General features: G+C 49.7%; 1 protein-coding gene, 1 long non-coding RNA gene and 1 other non-coding gene across 5 annotated transcripts in view; 2 read left to right on the forward strand and 1 right to left on the reverse strand.

Moving 5' to 3' along the window:
* The window catches only part of TMEM51 (transmembrane protein 51), a 62,228-nt gene extending 59,116 nt beyond the window's left edge, over positions 1-3,112 (reverse strand). For 2 of the 3 annotated variants that reach the window (XM_004472178.5, XM_058304352.2), the window contains exon 1: positions 141-373. The gene's annotated coding sequence lies outside the window, so the exon portion shown is untranslated. Of the gene's footprint in view, positions 1-140; positions 374-3,087 lie in introns of those variants that run through there. The other variant, XM_071217774.1, reaches the window with a different exon arrangement.
* LOC139439703 (uncharacterized) lies at positions 646-3,395 on the forward strand. The gene is made up of 2 exons (XR_011649747.1): positions 646-1,567; positions 1,745-3,395. It is a non-coding gene; the product is annotated as an uncharacterized lncRNA (long non-coding RNA).
* Positions 3,396-13,440: 10,045 nt separating this feature from the next.
* On the forward strand, positions 13,441-13,602 carry LOC111758809 (U1 spliceosomal RNA). Its single transcript, XR_002792960.1, has one exon. It is a non-coding gene; the product is annotated as a U1 spliceosomal RNA (small nuclear RNA).
* The last annotated feature ends 4,350 nt before the right edge of the window (positions 13,603-17,952 follow it).

Consider the following 17,952-nt stretch of genomic DNA (forward strand, 5'->3'; position numbering starts at 1 on the left):
GGCTGGAAGCCCTCGGACGGACGCACAGACGGACAGACATACAGACTCAGCCTGCCCTCGGCTCCCTTCCCCGGCCCCAGCCGGGAACCGAGAACCGCGGCGGGCGCGGTGCAGCGGAAGGCGCGGCGGCGCAGACTCACCGGACGGCGAAGGATCGGGTTCCGTCTCCGGCAGGCGGTCCGGGGCTGGGGGACTCCGCGAGCCCCGGCCCTCCCGGGTGACCTCCGCGATCCCGGGGCAGAGGGCCGCAGGAGTCTCGCCGAGGGAGCGCGACCACAGCGAGGGCGCACTGACCGCTCCGGGACCGGGATGCGGACGCAGGAAGCGCGGCCGGGGAGCGCCGGCGTGCGGGAGGGGCGGCGGCAGGCGGAGGGCGGCGCCGCCGGGAGTGGCCTCCAGCCGACAGGCACCGCCCCCCACCGACCCTCCTCCCCTGCCCTTCCCCCAACGCTGGGCCCTGGCACCCAAGCCAAGCTGCGGAGGGCGAGCCCCCGTGCCTGGCGTGCGCGCGGAAGTAGACGGAGTCCCTCCGGCCACCCAGCATACAGGGGTGGAGAAGTCGGGTGGGTGGGGGTCAGCCTTGGCACGCGCCCCAGGAGCCGCGGAATGGGTCTGGGAGGGATGGAGAGGTGGGGGTGCCTCTGGCTGGGAGGCCGGGTAATTGTGGGTTTAAGTAGAGCAGGGGACCCCCTGCGGCCCACAGCGACTTTACCTGGCTGGGCACTCACCTGGCCACCTTCCCCTTTATCCTCCCCCCGCCCCCAGAAGGCCGCCGCCTCCCTCCCCACGTTTGGGGGGGCTCCAGGCGCTGGGACCTGCCCACAGCCTGGGCTGCTACGAAGCGAGGTGACTGAGGGGCGGAGACGGGGAATCAGGAAGCGAGTTTTTAAAAAGCGAGTCCGCTTACGCCCTAGTTCGGGCTCCCCACCCCCGCGCGGGTCCTCGGGGTGCCCTCGGGACGAGCGCCTGTGTCCCCGACGGGGTGGATCGGGGGCTCCAGTCCGGGTCCCAGCGCCGGCGCACAGGAAGGGGGCGCTCTGGCCCGGAGCCTCCTCCGCTGGGGGCCCATTCCCAACTTGGCTGAGAATGTTCCCCGCGAAGTACCGGCCGGCGTCGTCCCTGGGCCCGAGCGCAGGCTCGCGGGAGGGTGACCCCGAGCCCGGCGCCTCTCCCCTGCGGCTCTGCCTCCGCCCGCTCCTTGCAGGTCAGCCCAGGGACCCCGTGGCTCCGGCGCCAGAACTAGGGGGGCTGATTCCAAACGCAGAGAGGCGGGCTAGCGCGCCTCCCCTCTCGCCCTGAGCCTGTTTTGAATTCCAGGAGAGGTCAGGCCGGGTGCGCTTCCCAGCCTCTCGGGTGCGTGTCCAGCCCTTTGAAGTTCAAACCCTGAGAGAAGCCGAGGGCTGGCCGGCGACGGAGACGCGAGCTGAGGGCGGAAGGCGCCTCCTACCGGGGCTCCACTGCGGCCGGAGGAAAACAGGCAACCTGGTAACCAGAAGGTTCACTTCCAAAGGGCCCAATCCATGGAGTCACAGGGCCCCACGTGCGCAGACCGCTAGAGTTGTCACCTGTAAGTTGCTTTTCCCCACGGTTGCTCCTTTGCGTCCACAGTCCCAAACAGAACACTGGGGTCCCCAGAAAACAAATTTGGGGCTGTCTTGTGATTTGGGGGTGGGGAAGGCATTCAGGAAACAGAGAAATGAGTGTCCATAACTATAATAACGACTATTCCTCACCTCCTTACTAGGGACCAGAAACGGAGTTGCCATGTCCGTCCCCTGCACCTCGCAGCACCCCCACTGTACCCAAGAGAGAGCTGGGGCTTGGGGAGGTGGGGCCATTTGCCGGAGCTCACCAGCTGGATGCCAGCTGCTGCGCCTCTGCTGTACAACAAGTCGCCATCTGTCCGCGCATGCGCCCTACACTGAAAGTAGGTTCCGGTGCCTTACCGTCCTCCACTCATGAAGAGAACAGAAGCCCAGTCCTCGCACCTTTGTCCCGCTCTGCACAGTGATGTCGTTCCTTGCACATCCGCCTCCCACTCTCCTTGAACAAGAACCCTGGCCTGGTCATCAGAGGAGTCCCGATGCTCCGCCCCCTGCTCCAGGTGCCCCGCAGCTGCTCCGTAAATACGTGATGGGTGGATGGATGAAAGCCCCAAATATTAGCACATTATTTTCTCTAGGCGGGTACCTGCCATAATACACTTCCATTTGAGAGCTGTGTGTATCCATCCCAAAGCTTAGATGAATTTGAGAACCTTTCCAGACTCGAAAGGAGTGACGGGAAGCAGTCACTAGCTCTCAGATAAGACCAGGAATCTGGTTTTTGTTTCAGCTGCAGGGCCAACTTGGGGGAGGCTTGGACTTGGGAGGATAATTTCAGACAGCTGCTCCAGCTCCCACCTGGAGGCAGAGCGCCTGGGTACTTTTCCATGTCAGCAGCCAGTCCCAGACCCACCCCACTCCACCGCGAATGCAACTGGGCAGGTCCTATCTCAGAAAAGCATCTCCTGAGTGTTCCTTTTAGGCAGGCTCACCCTGGCCAAGCTTGGGAGAGGCTGGAGAAAGTCTCAGCCAAGCTGAGCCCCAGGCAAGACTGAGAAGCTGGCAAAGGAAGTAGCTTTCTCCTTGCCATCCTCCCCTTTACAGCTCTCATCCCATCTCTGGTTAGTTTCTCTGACTTGTCCCAGGTTCTCTCTGGCCCAGAGAGCACAGCCAGTGGGGACGAGGACAGTTGTCATTTACTGAGCTCTATGTTTCCAAGTGCTCTGAAAACATTGTATTATTTGAAACTCACAGCGGCTCTAGAAGGAACATATTCCAGTTTTTTAGGTGAGGCTACTAAGGTTCAAGTTACGTATTCTGGATCTGTTAACAAGCAGGAGAGTCAGGATTTGAACTGAGGTATCCTTGAGGCCAAGACCCTTGCTCTTACTCTCTATGCTGGGACCCCCCCACACACACAGTGGGTTAAATAATGCCACCCAAAGATGTCTACGTCCTAATCTGTAGAACTTGTGAAAGTTATATGACAAAAGGGACTTTGCAGATGTGATTGAAATAAGAAATCCTGAGATGGGGAGCTTACCCTGCGTTATCCAGGTGGGCCTGATGTAATTACTAGGGTTCTTTGGAGAGGGAGGCAGAAAGGTCATAGTCAGAGAAGGAAACGTGGCCATGGAAGCAGAGGTTGGGATGATGCAATTGCTGGAAGGAGGCAGTGAGCCGAGGAATGCAAAGCAGCCTCTCCGAGCTGGAAAAGGCAAGGAATGAATTATCTCCTGGACAGCCCAGAAGGAACAGTGCTCTTCTGGCACCTTGATTTTAGTCTTGCTAGTCTTCTGACCTCCACAGCTGTAAACTAATAAAGTTGTGTGGCTTTTTTTTTCCTCCCGAGATGGCTCCCTCACCTGCTCATGCTGTCTGCTTGTCTTCTTTAGGAGGCACTGGAAACCAAACCCAGGACGTCCCATGTGGGAAGTGGGCACCCAACTGCTTGAGCCTCATCTGCAACCCCAAATTGTATGGTTTTAAGAAACTAGGTTTGTGGTGATTTGTTACAGTAGCAGCAGGAATCTAATCTACCCTACAAACTCAGTCCTGTAGGCAGATGTTTATTTTACCTGCCCTTTCAAGTGACAGTCCCTATAAACCCCTTCTCATGAGAAGTGCTATGATATAACCTGGAAAGAAGGCAGGGTTTAATCAGTCTGTCTTTGGTTCCAGAATCCTCTGCCATTTATGAGCTGTGTGATCTCAGGCAGATTCTTCTCTGATCCTCCATTTCCTCATCTATAAAAATAGTGAGCTAATAACACCTACTTTGTAGGGTTAAGTGAGCCCGTCTATGATAAGTGCCTTATAAATGTCCAGCGCCACCTGAACATGAGTTGTTGGGGGGCATTAGCCTGCCCAGTTCTGAAAGTCTGGATTCTGAGAGGCAAGGATGCTCTTTGGTACATTTCCCTGGTGCGTGTTTCCATTCAATCTGGTTGTGTGGGAAGGTAACTATTTAAGATAGTGTGGCACACTACTGACTTCCCAGGCATGTAAGGAAAAGTGAAGCTGGAAAATCTACTTATCGGATTATGTCATCATATAGAAGTCACTCCCACGTGTGCTCAAGAACATGTGGTCAGGGAGCTTCATTGCTGATTACTTGGCATGGTGAAAAATTATTACTAACCTCCGCACCCACAGATAGAATTATGGTGCAATCCTATGCAGGAATACCATGCAGTCGTGAAAAAGAATGAGGTAGAGCTATACAGCATGGAGGAATGTTGAAGATGGATCATTAATTGAGAAAAGTAAGAGACCAAAATTATGATACCGCACCAGTGGTTTTTCAAAAAAGATGTAGACATAGATATTTGATTATGCATAGGAAGTATATGGAAGGAATCAAACCAAACAGTGATATTTACCCTTAGAAATTGAGAAGAGGTGTGTGTGTGTGTGTGTCTGTGTGTGAGTGTGCACGTGCATGCTGGGGGGAGGTAATTTTTTTTTAATATGCATGTATCAATCTAATAAAAAACTAAAAAAAAAAAGAGAAAAGGTGGCCAGGAATCACCTGTCTTGTCCACCAGGAGCACACTCTCTTATCTCCTGCCACCGTGTCTTGTGTCTTCCTTTGCCTGCCGTAGTCATTCCCCACCTGCCACTCCTCCCTTGCATGGTTCTGAGCAGGGGACCCCCGTCTTCCTACTTGCTCTTCCTGTGGGCTCACTTCTCAGTGCGTGAGGAGCTGAGCCATGTCTCCACGGTATGACTCTTGCCAAAGTCAGCAGTATATCACACACATGTTCTTGTAACCTGACTTTGTCTGCAACAGCTCAATTAGTCACCGGCAAGGGCGGATGTGTCTTGCATGCAGGTTATCAGCAGGGATGAACTGGCCCAGCTCCTCTGAAGGCTGACTCAGCTCCAAGGCAGAGAAACTGGGAATAGAGTGCAAAGCTAAATTCCATAGTTGGATCATTAATTTAAATGGCACAGTTTTCATCTCATTTCCTGAAAAAACGTTAATGCAAGAAATTTGTCTCTACCTGGGTTACTGATGCAGTGGGCCTGTGTTGACCGATAGCCCAGGAAGGAGCTGGTGAGGCCTTCAAGGTATTAGCGTACAGGTGCTCGAGACTCCTGCACACACAGTACCAGCAGCTGGACCGTACCACCCACCCTCTACTGTATCCCATCCCCTAGAACCTTCTCTCTACGCCTCCTCATGACCAAAGTTCATCCAGCCACTTCTTAAGTGGTCCCCTGCTCAAGCTTTCCCCCTTTAATTCATTTTCCGTGTTGCAAAGTGAAATGGCCTCAGCCTTGAGTCCAGATCCTTGACATGGACGTGCAAGGCCTTCACCACGGGGAGGTCCCTCTCTGCTCAGCCTCGGTACTCATCCGCATGCTCTGTACCCTGCTACCCCCTCTTCCTGTGAATCTCTTTTTCATCAGTGTAGAAATCTTTCCCAGAAGCTTCCAGCACTTCCTTGATATCTCCTTGGCCAGAACTGGGTCATGTGCCCACTCCGAAACCTGTTACTGGGAAGAACCCTCAAGAATGGTGTAGATCCTCAGGATTCGCCCAGAGCCCCTGGAGGACCAGGCAGACTCCTGGGCCAAGTGGGGCCTCTGCCAACAGGGATAAGCGACCACTGGCTGTTGGTAGCCCCCAGACTCTCACAAGTATGGTGAGACCACGGCGTTTGGCCGGGGGTACATCAGAGCAGGGAAGCTGGCTGCAGAGAGCAGGAGAGAGAAGCTGGCTGGGTTGCTGCCAACCTTCCAGTTCTTAGCTCTGAGCAATTTTCCTGGGTTTATCCAGTGAGTTTCTTTTTTTGCTTAGACTAGTCTGATGAGTTTCCATTTCGTACAACAAAAGGACCCCAAGAGTGTCCCTTCAGAGCTTTGGCAATCAGCTGAGACGCAGCACCAGAGACCAGGCATGGGTGCCCCAGTCTTCTCCTAGTCAACCAGCTGCATTGAAACCACCACAGCAGGCGAGAGGGCCTTGCCTAAGTAGGAAGCCAGGGAATCCCAAAAGTAAAACGGGGAAAGTAAATGGCAGCGACAAGAATGAGAGCCGCCGCTGTTCATGTAGCGCAAACGCTGTGCCAGCCATTATTCTCTGCTCCGTACAAGTATTAACTCATTGGATCATCATCCTAACCACATGAACAAGGTACTGTTTTCCAGAGGTGGAAACTGAGACACAGAGAAGTTAAGTGACTTGACCAGAGGTGCTCAGCGGGTAGGTGGTGAGGTCTGGCTGTGAACCCAGGCTGCCTGGAGTCGGGCTTCCACCTCCACCCAAGCCCTGGTCCCACGTAACTGGTGCTCGTGATGTCCCTAAGATGGGACTCCGGGAGCCAGGTTCGGAGGACGGGGATGAACCTGAGGCCAGAGCTTCAGCTTCCCCTGGCCGAGAGGGGCCCAGGGAGGAGCAGCCCCCTGTCTTCCCCCCTGCCGAGATGGTGGTCCCCCTCCCTCGCACAGCTGCTGGAGGGGGACGCTGTTTCAAAGTGTTGATGAAAGTGTTTCTCTCCTTTAGCTCTTTTCAGACAGTGACTTTTCCTGTCTTGGGGAAGCCTGACTCAGCAGGAAAAACAGAGACCGTGCTTTTGACTTCCAAGGGCCAAGTCTTCGGGGCTGCAAGAGTCTGGGCTTTGAGTTTTAAAAGGGGCTGCCCTGGAAGACATAAAGCTTATGCCATTAACAAAAGGTGTGAGAGACAGAGCAAGATCTAACAGTCATTTCGCCGACCCGTGTTTCCCCCGTTTCCCCTGACCCCCACCACGTTTCCCTGGGCTGGGGGTCCAGCCAGGGGGGCAGAGGAGAACAGACGAGCTGTTCTCTGATACGGATCTCCAGAGAGCAGGGGGGCGGGCAGGCGGAGGCTTCATGCCGGCGTCATGAGTGAGGGTGGGCTGGGCACAAGCCAGGGAGAATCCCCGCCCCTCACCCAGCATGGTGCAGGGAGGGGTGGCATATGGAGTGATGGGCAGAGGGGCCCCGAGACTGCCTTGCAGAGATTTTCCAGGCCCTGCACAGTCTGTGTGCCCAAGAAATGGACAGAAGAAGCTGGGCATAGAGGGGCTGTCAGGAGGTTTGGGGAGGACTCATTTACAACCTGGAAGGCAGAAAGGCGGCTGTCTGAGCATGTGCTAGAGGAGACACAACTGTGTCCCCTGCCCGGCCTGGGCGCTTCGTGAACCACCCAACAACAAGCACGGATAAAACCTCGGGCAAGAGGGAGGGAGAGCCTGGTTAGTTATGACTGAGTTTCATCCACCAGCAGAGTGGGGACTCGAAATAGACCTTAAACTTAGGTTTTTCATTTTTTTGTTTTATTAGAGTTGTGGGTTATAGAACAATCATGTATAACATACAGAATTCCCACCTACAATCCTATTATTAATACCTTGCCTTGGTGTGGAACATATATTACAGTTGATAAAAGCACATTTTTATAATTGTACTATTAACTGTAATCCATGGTTTAACTTAGGGTTCTCTGTGTTGCACAGTCCCATGGATTAAAAAAAAAATTTTTTTAAATTCTAGTACCATATATGCAATCTAACATTTCACCTTTTAGCAACATTCAAATATATAAATCAGTGCTGTTAATTAGACTCACGATGTTATGCCACCATCACCACCATCCATTACCAAAGCTTTTCCATTGCCCAAATAGAAACTCCATACATTTTAAGCCTTAACTCCACATTCCCTACCCCTATTCCCATCTCCTGGTAGTCTATTCTAGATTCTGACTCTATGAATTTGCTTATTTTAATTATTTCATAGGGTGAGCGCATACATTTGTCCATTTGTGTCTGCTTATTTCACTCAACATGAAGTCTTCAAAGGTCATCCATGTTGTCGCATGTGTCAGAACTTCATTCTTTTTATGCTAAACACTACTCCATGGCATGTATATACCAAGTTTTCTTTAGCCATTCATTGGTTGATGGGCCTTTGGTTGCCTTCATGTTTTGGCAATTGTGAATAATGCCGCTATGAACATCGGTGTGCAAATATCTGATTGAGTTCCTGCTTTGAATTCTTCTGGGTATATGCCTAGTAGTGGGATTGCCAGGTCATATGGTTATTCTATATTTAACTTTCTGAGGAATTGCCAAACTATCTTCCACAGCAGCTGCACCATTTTGCATTCCCATCAGCAATGAATGAATATTCCTGTTTCTCTACATCCTCCCCAATACTTGTAATTTTCTGATTTTTAAATAGTAGTCATTCTAGTGGGTGCGAAATGGTATCTCACTGTGCTTTTCATTTGCATTTCCCTGATGACTAATGATGCTAAGCATCTTTACAAGTAATTACTGGCCATTTTTGTGTCTTCTTTGAAGAAATGTCTATTCAAGTCTTTTGCCTATTTAAAAACAAATTCAGTTGTCTCTAAACCCAGTTTTGAAAATTCGAGCTCTATTTCTTGCACACTTTAGGGTGTGCACTGAATGTCCTCGCCATTCCCTTGCTGTTCCTCAAGGGGCTTTGCAGGTGCCCCTCTGACCCCATGTACGCTGCTGCATGAAGGAAGGTTAGCAGGCTTCCTGCTGGCAGGGCATGGAGCCGAGCTATGAGACGACTCCTGCACCTGCTGCGCCCCCTTCCCAGAAACCCGCCAGTTCCCCCCTCCTCCCATTCAAGCTGCTCTGGGCTCTCATCTCCTGCAGAAAAGCCTCCCAATATTAATACAGCAGAGGTGATGGGCCTGCTTCAAAACCACCCTCCCTCAACCCCCAACCGTTAATGTCCCTGCTCTGAAGGTGTCTGCCACGTAAATAGATTTTTATCTACTTGGGTGAAAGCTGAGTATTTCAAGCTATTATCTGCCTGTGACTCTTAGAGCTCTTCAGACCGGAGTGTCACGATCTTGACACTATTGGCATCTGAGGCTGGAGAATCCTTTGTGGTGGGGGCAGTCCTGAGCACTGCAGGCTGTTTGGCAGCATCCTGGCCCCGCCCACTAGATACCCTTAGCACACCCTTCCCCAGCAGTGACAACTGAAAATGGCTGCAGACATTGTTAAATGTTCCCTGGGGAGCAAATTCTCTCCTACTGAAGCACCACGGCCTTGAGCATCTGGCACAGGAGCCACAGCATGTGCATTTGGTTCTGACATTGATGCCAATGAGAACAGACTACAAAATATAGTCAGAAAAGTGGTGGCTGAAAGGTGGGAACTGGGTTCAAGTCCCAGTTCTGTCACTTTCCACCTGTGTGATCTCGAGCAAGACATATAGCTTCTCTGAGCCTCAGTTTCCTTATCTGTATATTGGAGATAATAAATAAAGAGAGGGATTTTGGTTTGCTTTGTTCACTGTTGTAATATCCCCAGTATCTAGAATAGCATGGCACATAGTAAAAGCTCAATAAAAATGTGTTAACTGAATAAATTAAATTCTGCCCTGCCTCTCTCTTGGGGCTACTGTAGGGTTTCAATGAGAAAGTCTGTGAAAGCTGCCAGGACTGAGGAACCCAAGAAAACAGTGTATCCGTTGAGACACAAAACACAGCTGCCACTGGCTGACATTTTCCAAATCAATTTTCCAAATACGTAAGGATTCATGGTAGCCAGAGACTGGAAACAACCCAAATGTCTCTTAGCAGATGAATGGTTAAGCAGTGGGACATCTATACCATGGAATACTATGCAGCAATAAAAAGGAACAAATGATTGATACATGTGGCAACTTGGATGGATCTCAAAGAAATCATGCTGAGTGTAAAAAAAAAAAAGCCAACCTCCAAAGGTCACATACTATCTGACCCCACTTATGTAATAATGTATTCTTGAAATAACAAAATTGTAGATGAAAAACAGATTTGTAGATTGCCAGGGGTTAGGGATGGGGGTTGTGAGGAGCTGGGTGCAGCTCCAAAGGGCAGCAACGAGGGATCTTTGTGGGGATGGAATTTGCTGGTTGTGATATTATTCTCATGATGCAAGATGTACGCTCGGGGGAAGCTGGGTGAAGGGTGCATCAGATTTTGCATCTTCCTGTGAATTGATCATTATATCAAAATAAGATTTAAAAGTAAGTGAATTAATTAATAGGGAGATAGATAAGAAACAAATTATCAGAAGCACGTGCAACATAGAAATGGTTAAATTTCCCAAATCTTTGGAGGAGATAGGAGACTCAAGCTGGCAGGCAATGTGACTCTTTTTCCCTGACTCCCTTATCTTACAAGTCCCCTTTCTGCTGGGGGGCAGAAAGTTTTCCCTCCCCCTTTGACTGGGGTTGCATCTAAATTCAGAGGGACCAAGGTGGCACCAGAGCCCGCAGGGGGTCATCTGTTCAGGTGCCTTCCTTCCACGTGGATCCCTCACTCCAGCTCTCAGCGCACTCCAGGCCCAAAGGGAAATTGAAGGCAGCGGGCCCAGACCACAGCCTGCATCCCCTGGCTCACACACAGGCTCAGGTGTGCTTTGTTTGGCCCATATAATAGTTTTACATTTAGTTGCCAAGATGAAAAATGGGGAATTTTCACGTGAAAATCTAGAGAACTGGCTTCTAAGAATTGGGTCTGACTGCTCGGGGCCCATACCTCACTGGCTCTGACTGAGTAGTGGCTGCCCCTTTTGGCTGGGCATGCCCTCTTGGACTTGCCACAGTCCCCACCATTCCTAATTGTCACATTTGGCCTGGATTCACTTATTCCTAAACCTGCCTGGCCCATGCAGACGCTTGAGTAAGGCTACTCTCAGTCTCCACTCCGTGCCATTTTGAGCCTAGGTTTGCTGCCGCCTTGGGCCTCACTTGACCCCACACAGCAAAGGCTCCCAGCAGACACAGTGCAGGGCTCTTTCTTGGTTTCCCTTGCTTCCTCTTGGACTCTCTTCCCTCCTCCTGGTCTGGGTACCTTTCTCTGGTCTTGCAGGACAGGAAGCCATGCTGATCCATCAGCGTATCCCCCAAATCTATTCTCTTGTCTCTATACTGAGTCTTTTCTGTATCCCCTGATCTCCTAGACTTTTGAAATTCAAAAGCCAGGAGGGACTATGTTTCCCTCTTTTTGCTGTCACCCCTGCCTTGAGGCAATATTGGAACAGCTGCCTGAATTTGGGGGATGGAGAGGGCCTTGGAGCAATAAGAAATACTAGGATTGGGAAGCGGATGTGGCTCAACTGATAGAGTATCTGCCTACCATATAGGAGGTCCAGGGTTCAAACCCAGGGCCTCCTGGCCCATGTGGCAAGCTGGCCCACGCGCAGTGCTGATGCGCACAGGAAGTGCCGTGCCACGCAGAGGCAACCCCATGTAGGGGAGCCCCATGTGCAAGGAGTGCACCTGCAAGGAGAGTCGCCCTGCATGAAAAAAGCACAGCCCACCCAGGAGTGGCGCCACACACATGGGGAGCTGTAGCAGCAAGATGACGCAACAAAATGAGGCACAGATTCCCAGTGCTGTCTGACAAGAATGCAAACGGACACAGAAGAACACACAGTGAATGGACACCGAGAGCAGAAAACGGGGGTGGGGGAGAGGGAGAAATAAATAAAATAAATCTTTGAAAAAAAAGAAATACTAGGATTGAAAATCACATCAGTCAGTTAATTTAAAAAACCTCACCCCTCATCATCTCTCTACATGCCAGGAACTGTGCTGAACACTGAACATGCATTATCCCATTTCAGCTTCAAAGGGCAAATGAGGCTCAGAAAGGTTAAGTGTCTGTCCAAGGTCGACAGCCAGGGAGGGGCAGGCTGGGATTTGAACCGAGAGCCAATGCTCTTGACTCCTTTTCCCCACAGCTCGGGCTTCATTTCTTGACTTCCCTTCCTCCACTCCCAGGTCCCTGCCAGCCCCAAAGGGCGGGACCCAGTCAGATTCCCTTCATTGGCTGAGCTTCTCCTAAGGCCCGCCTCCTCAGGGCTGTTTGTGTCCCAGGACTTGCCTAGTCCCCAGCTGATTGGGTGGTTGGCAGTGACTGATAAGGCACCAGTTATTGCTACAAGGAAGTCTATTGCAGACCCTTGACAGCCACTTGAACCTCAGCTTATGAGAGTCCAGACAGCCAGAGCCCATCGGATCCCTGGAGAGGAGCAGGGATAAAAAGGGAATGATGAAATAAGAGGTTGAGTCGGAGAGCTGGTAAATCTAGTTTTAGGAAAGGGTAGACGCTGGCTGCTGTCAGTTTGCAAATCAGCAGCCCGCCTTGCAAGCTGGACAAAGCCTTTCTCAGAAAACCCAATTATAACTCAGAGCCTCCAGGGCCGCCTGGGGTTTTCAGCTCAGCTCTCTGCAGGCCCTCGCCCTGCCATCCCTTCAGCGGCCTCCCATCATGGGGCCCTGCTAGCTTGTTAGTCCCTGGGGTGGGCCGTGCCCACTGCCTCCTGGAGAGCTGCAGCCTCTGAGCACCTTGGCCCCCAAGCATTCTTCCATCACCCTCAGAAGGTGGAGCACCTGATAAGCCATCTGTCCAGCCAGCCTGCTGCATACCCAGGGAGTCTGTTCCACAGCTGGGCGGCCCAGGCTTTTCCCAACCAACCTGGTTGGAAGCCAGGACTCAGGCTCAGTGCAGCTGCAGGGTAGAGACAGGACTCAGGCTCAGTGCAGCACCTGTGGCACAGACAGGACTCAGGCTCAGTACAGCCACCCAGCAGAGCGGAACTGCCCCAGTGCCTTTGGTTTTTTTTCAGGCATAGTGTCCAGCTTCCCCAGCTTCTGAGCCTGGTTTGGACAATGCTGTTTGAAATCTCTTTCCCCTGGTTGGCCAGAAAAGGGGAAGAGATTTTAATCTGAAGTCATTGTAACTCAAATTTTAAAAACCTGTAGTAAGTTGGGTTGTGATATGTTCCTCGTAGGGACCTGACCGTTTCTTCACCTTAGGTTACCTTTTGGTGAACACGGGCGCGTGGTCGCCACTTAGGGTTCCAGGTCTGCGTTTGTGGGTTTGTCCAGTTTGATGATGACATGGCCCTGCAGCTGGGTTTAAGCCCTTGCTCTGCCGGTGGCTGCCCCCAGCTCCCGGGTGTGGCATCTAGCCTTTTGGGGCTCAGCTGCATCTGGAAATTATGCCTGTGAAGTCAGAAAGCAAAGCCTGGCTCATGAAAACTGCTCCCCAGAGGAGGCTCTTCCAGGTGGGAGGTGACGCAGGAGAGAGGCCGCTTGCAGGAGCCCACCTCTGGGATGTGGAGAGATGGCCCTCGTGCTCGGGTCTCTTAAGGTGTCATCGCTTCATTTTCAATAAGCGAGAACGGCTTGGTTTTTTGTGTTTTTTTTAAAGACCTATATTGTGAACTACAACATGGGAGACCGAACATTTCATTGTGAGGTAATTACAAAGTTGTTAGAGAAATACTGTAATAAAATAAATACTTCATTTTCTGACAGTGTTCCCATTTCAAGGTCATATCATCTTTTAAAAACTAGTGTGTTCATTAAAAAACAAGTCGGAATACTTACCTGGCAGGGGAGATACCACGATCACGAAGGTGGTTTTCCCAGCGCGAGGCTTAGCCATTGCACTCCAGGTGTGCTGACCCCGGCGAGTTCCCCGAATGCAGGAAACTTGGCTGCATAATTTGTGGTAGTGGGGACTGCATTTGCGCTCTCCCTTGTTAAAAAAAGGAAAAAAAAAAGTTGGAAATAGATAATCTTTTCCTTATATTCCCTCCCACTACATCCCCTCTGACTTACCATATAGGCTTGTGTTTCTGTTTGTTATAAAGGAGCTAAATGAACCTAGGTTTTAGGTATAAATGGACATAGTACAGCATTCCTAGATTTTTTGGATTAGCGAAATTCTTTAAAGTTATTGCCATCTTTGAAAAAGTTCTTAAAATTTCCTGCAAAAGTATTTAATCATGAAAAATATCTTCTCTTTGCCAGATTTACCGTTGAAAGATTCTTCCCTCCCTTCCTTCCTTTTGAGGATCTTATGGTTTTTGGAGAAAAACTCCCCACATGAACTGTTCTGGGTTAGGGAGGAGGTGGGATGATGGGGGGTCACTGCCCCTGAGGGGTCGCTGGCCTTAGTGGACCTATGATTTGAACACCAACAGACAGTCCGGCAGCTGAATTCTGCTCCCCGTTGTCTCGGCTGATGCCAGAGACGCAGCCTGGGGGGCTCTGTGGGGCCTGCCCAGGGTGGCACTAAGGCCAGGACGGAAGGGGCTGGGCTCGGATTCCTCTCCATCTCATCTGGGGCGGAGGTGGATGAAGGAGTGAGGAATAGGGCACACGCAGAGGCCTTGGCTCTCAGGAAACTGGGACGGGTTCCTCCTGGAGGAAGGAGGTGGGAAGGAGTGGGCTGGGAGCTGAGCTGAGAGCAGCTCTGCAGACCAGGCTTCTCAAAAGGAGGAAGCAGTGGTCAGATGTGCTGAGTCGGGAGAGGTGGGAAGTGCCACCCCGGCCCAAGGAAATCCCCTGGGGATGTGCCACTCAGGACCTCTCTCTGCTAACTTTCTTCTGGTCCCAGGCCTTATTCTTATTTTCATTTCTTCTTTTTTCTTGAAGTATAATTTATTTTCAGTGAGGTGCAGAAACCTTCACTGAATGAAATTTTACATATGTACATACCTGTGTAACCATCACCCAGATGAAAATGTGGAACTTTCCCCAGTCCCAAGAAGGCTCCCTCGTGTCCTCTCCCAATCAAAGCCCCCCAAAGTCACCGCGACTCTCACCTTTATCACTGTGGATTAATTTGCCTGTTTTTGAACTTCAAATAAATGGAGTCATGTGGCATGTATTTTTCTGGGTCTGCTTCTTTCCTTCAGCAGGGTGTTGCGTTCATTCTAGTACGTTGCCGTGTAATATTCCATTGTAGGAACAAACCGTAATTGATGTTTTCCTTCTCCAGCTGATGGCTATTCGATTGTCTCCGGTCTGGGGGCTCTGATGGAGACACAGCTGTGAACATTTTGGCACACGTCTTCTGGGGCGTGGGCGCCCTCATTTCTGTAGAGCACACAGCTCTGAGTAGTTCTAGGCCTCTGATGTGAAAATGCTCCAAGATAAGACAAAAGGGAACTAGAGCGTTTCCTTTACCACCTCCCCCAGCCCTCACCCCCACAAACTCTAGGCCAGGCTGGAGGGCATGGGGGTCCGAGACAAGGGGAGGACAGAGATGGACAGGCCACCACAGAAGCCACATTTTCAACAGCACTTCCCCTTTGAAAGAGGTCATTACGTCTTATGCTAAAAATGTGCAGGAGAGATTTTCTGACTCTTGGGAGGAGCCCCCCAGCCCCGCCCCAACTGTGGGGCTTGTTGAAGTCTGGAATATCTGACAGATCTCAGAGAAGATCTAGTCCCATCTTCCCATTTTACAGACAGGGAAACTGATTCCCAAAGAGGGGAAGTGACGTGCCCAAAGCCACAAGAAGAATCCTGGCCTCCAGTGGTTTTGTCTGTAAACTTGGAAGGGGGAATTGTACTCACTTGCCTTCTGCGATTGCAAATGAGTTAAATCAGAGCTGCCATCCCCACAGTTCAGGGCTTGCTAGTAGTCATTCTGCCGGGATTTGCGGAAGTCAGATTTTAGATTTACTCTATATGACAGTCAATATACCGTATTGGACCCCTACTATGTGCCAGGTACTGTCTTAGACTCTGAACATACAGCAGGAAATAAAATAGACTAAAATTCCTGCCCTCGAGTAAATTGCATTCTCTTGGGGGCAGTGGAAAGACAGGCCAGTAAACACAGGACTGAGTGAGATAAGGCAGGTCAGACGAGGGCAAGTGCTACACGGTAAAATAAAGCTGGAAGGAGGATGGGATATGCTGGGGGCTGGGAAATGCAGGATGGACTTTTGAGCAGGGTGCTTGAGGAAGGTCTCCCCAAAAGGTAGCATTTAGAGGCCCTGGAGGAGGTGAGGGGGTCAGCCATGGGGAAGGATGGGAGCTGGGTGTCAGGGAGGGTTTTCCAGGCAGGGGGCAGCAGGTGCAAAGGCCCTGAGGCAGGAACCTGCCTGGAGTGTTTTTGGGAACTTTGAGGATGACTGTTGGCCCAGCTGGACCAAAGTGACCAAGTTGGAGCTCCATTTTACCCTGTAACAGACCACTGTAAGGACTTTGGGGAGCCTTCAGAGGGTTTGGGGAATCAGAGGAGTAACAAGACCTACTTCGGTTTCTAATGGTTCCTCTGGCTGCTGTATAGAGTAGACAGAGGCAAGGACAGAAGCAGAGACAGAATTTATGAGGCTGAGACAACAATCCAGATACCCATGACGGGGCTTGGACTAGAAGGAGACAGGAGAGGGAGGTATGTTTGATACTGTTTTTTTTAAAGTAAAAATATTATTGGAATATATCATTCATACATGAACATACATAAACAAGTGTATAGTAAAAGTTGTGAACTTACAAAACAAGCATGCATATGTGTACAGGGTTCCCATACCTTGCCCCGCCACCTACACTTTGCATTGTTGTGAAACATTTCTTACCAACTATGAAAGCGCATCGCCAAAATATTACTACTAATGAATCTTACATTTGGTGTGTTTTCCTCCCAACCCACCCTCTTCATAGAGAATGCTCTCATATTTGTCCTTCTAACCAGCGTCCATCTTCCACCCCTGGGTTCCCTGGGTTATACAGCTCCATATTTTGTACAATCCATTCAAAGTGTGCACTCAGGGGCTCTCATTTTCATCACAGAGTTGTGTTGTCATCCCCTCAGTCAATTTTAGAACTTTCATTACTCCACAAGGAAAAATTCCATATCCCCTTATAGCTATCTCTTAGAATTGATATAATATCTTCTTTGCCATGCTGCAAAAATATTATAACCGTTAATTATCATCCATAAGTTCCATTAGTTGTAATTTCCCTGTGTATCACCATATTCTTAACACTTTGTAAAGGAATATTCTTATATTTGTGCTATTAATGCCAATGAAATCACTATATTTTATCACCCTAGATTATTCACTAGTTTCCTTTCAATTGAAATTTATGTCCACAGACTACCTCTTTTAGCCACAACATCATTTATACATCAGCAGTGTTTGTTACACTCCCTATAATGTGTTACCATCAACTCTATCCTTTTCCACACTTTTACAATAAACTGTATTAAGAATTCTCATACACTGAACATCAGCTCCCATTCTCAACCTACATTCTATTTCCTAATAACCTATACTCTGGAGCTTACCTCCATGCATTTACTCATTGTATTTAGTTCATATTAATGAAAACATATAATATTTGTCCATTTGAGTCTGGCTTATTTCATTCAACATAATATCCTCAAGGTTCATCCATGTCACATACATCCTAATTTTATTTCTTCTTACAGCTTAATAGTATTCCATTGTGTGTATATGCCACATTTTATTTATCCATTCATAAAAAGATGGACACTTGGGCTGGTTCCATATTTTAGCGATTGTGAATAATGCTGCTAAGAACATTGGAGTGCAAATGTCAGTTCACGTCCTCGCTTTCTGTTCTTCTGAATATATTCCTAGTAATGGGATTCCTGGATCATACGGCAGTTCTATTTGCAGCTTCTTGAGGTACTGCCAAACTGTCTTGCACAGAGGCTGCACCATTCTACATTTCCGCCAACAGTAAAGGAGAGTTCCTATTTCTCCACATCCCTCTCCAGCATTTGTAATTTTCTGGGTTTTTTGTTGTTGTCGTTGTTGCTGTTGTTGTTTTGTTTTTTTGAGGATGGCCAATCTATAAGGTGGGAAAGGGTATCTCATTATAGCTTTGATTAGCATTTCCCTAATATCTAGTGATGCTGAAAATTTTTTCATGTGATTTTTGGCCATTTACTTTTTCGAGCAATGTCTAAGTCTTTTGCCCATTTTTCAAGTTGGTCACTTGTCTTTTTATTGCTGAGTTGTTTGATCTCTTTATATAACACGGATATCAAGCCCTCGTCGGACATGTGGTTTCCACATATTTTTCTCCCATTGAAAAGGCTGCCATTCTACTTTCTTGACAA

The sequence above is a fragment of the Dasypus novemcinctus genome, chromosome 9, assembly GCF_030445035.2.
Source record: "Dasypus novemcinctus isolate mDasNov1 chromosome 9, mDasNov1.1.hap2, whole genome shotgun sequence".
Taxonomy (NCBI): Eukaryota; Metazoa; Chordata; class Mammalia; order Cingulata; family Dasypodidae; genus Dasypus; species Dasypus novemcinctus.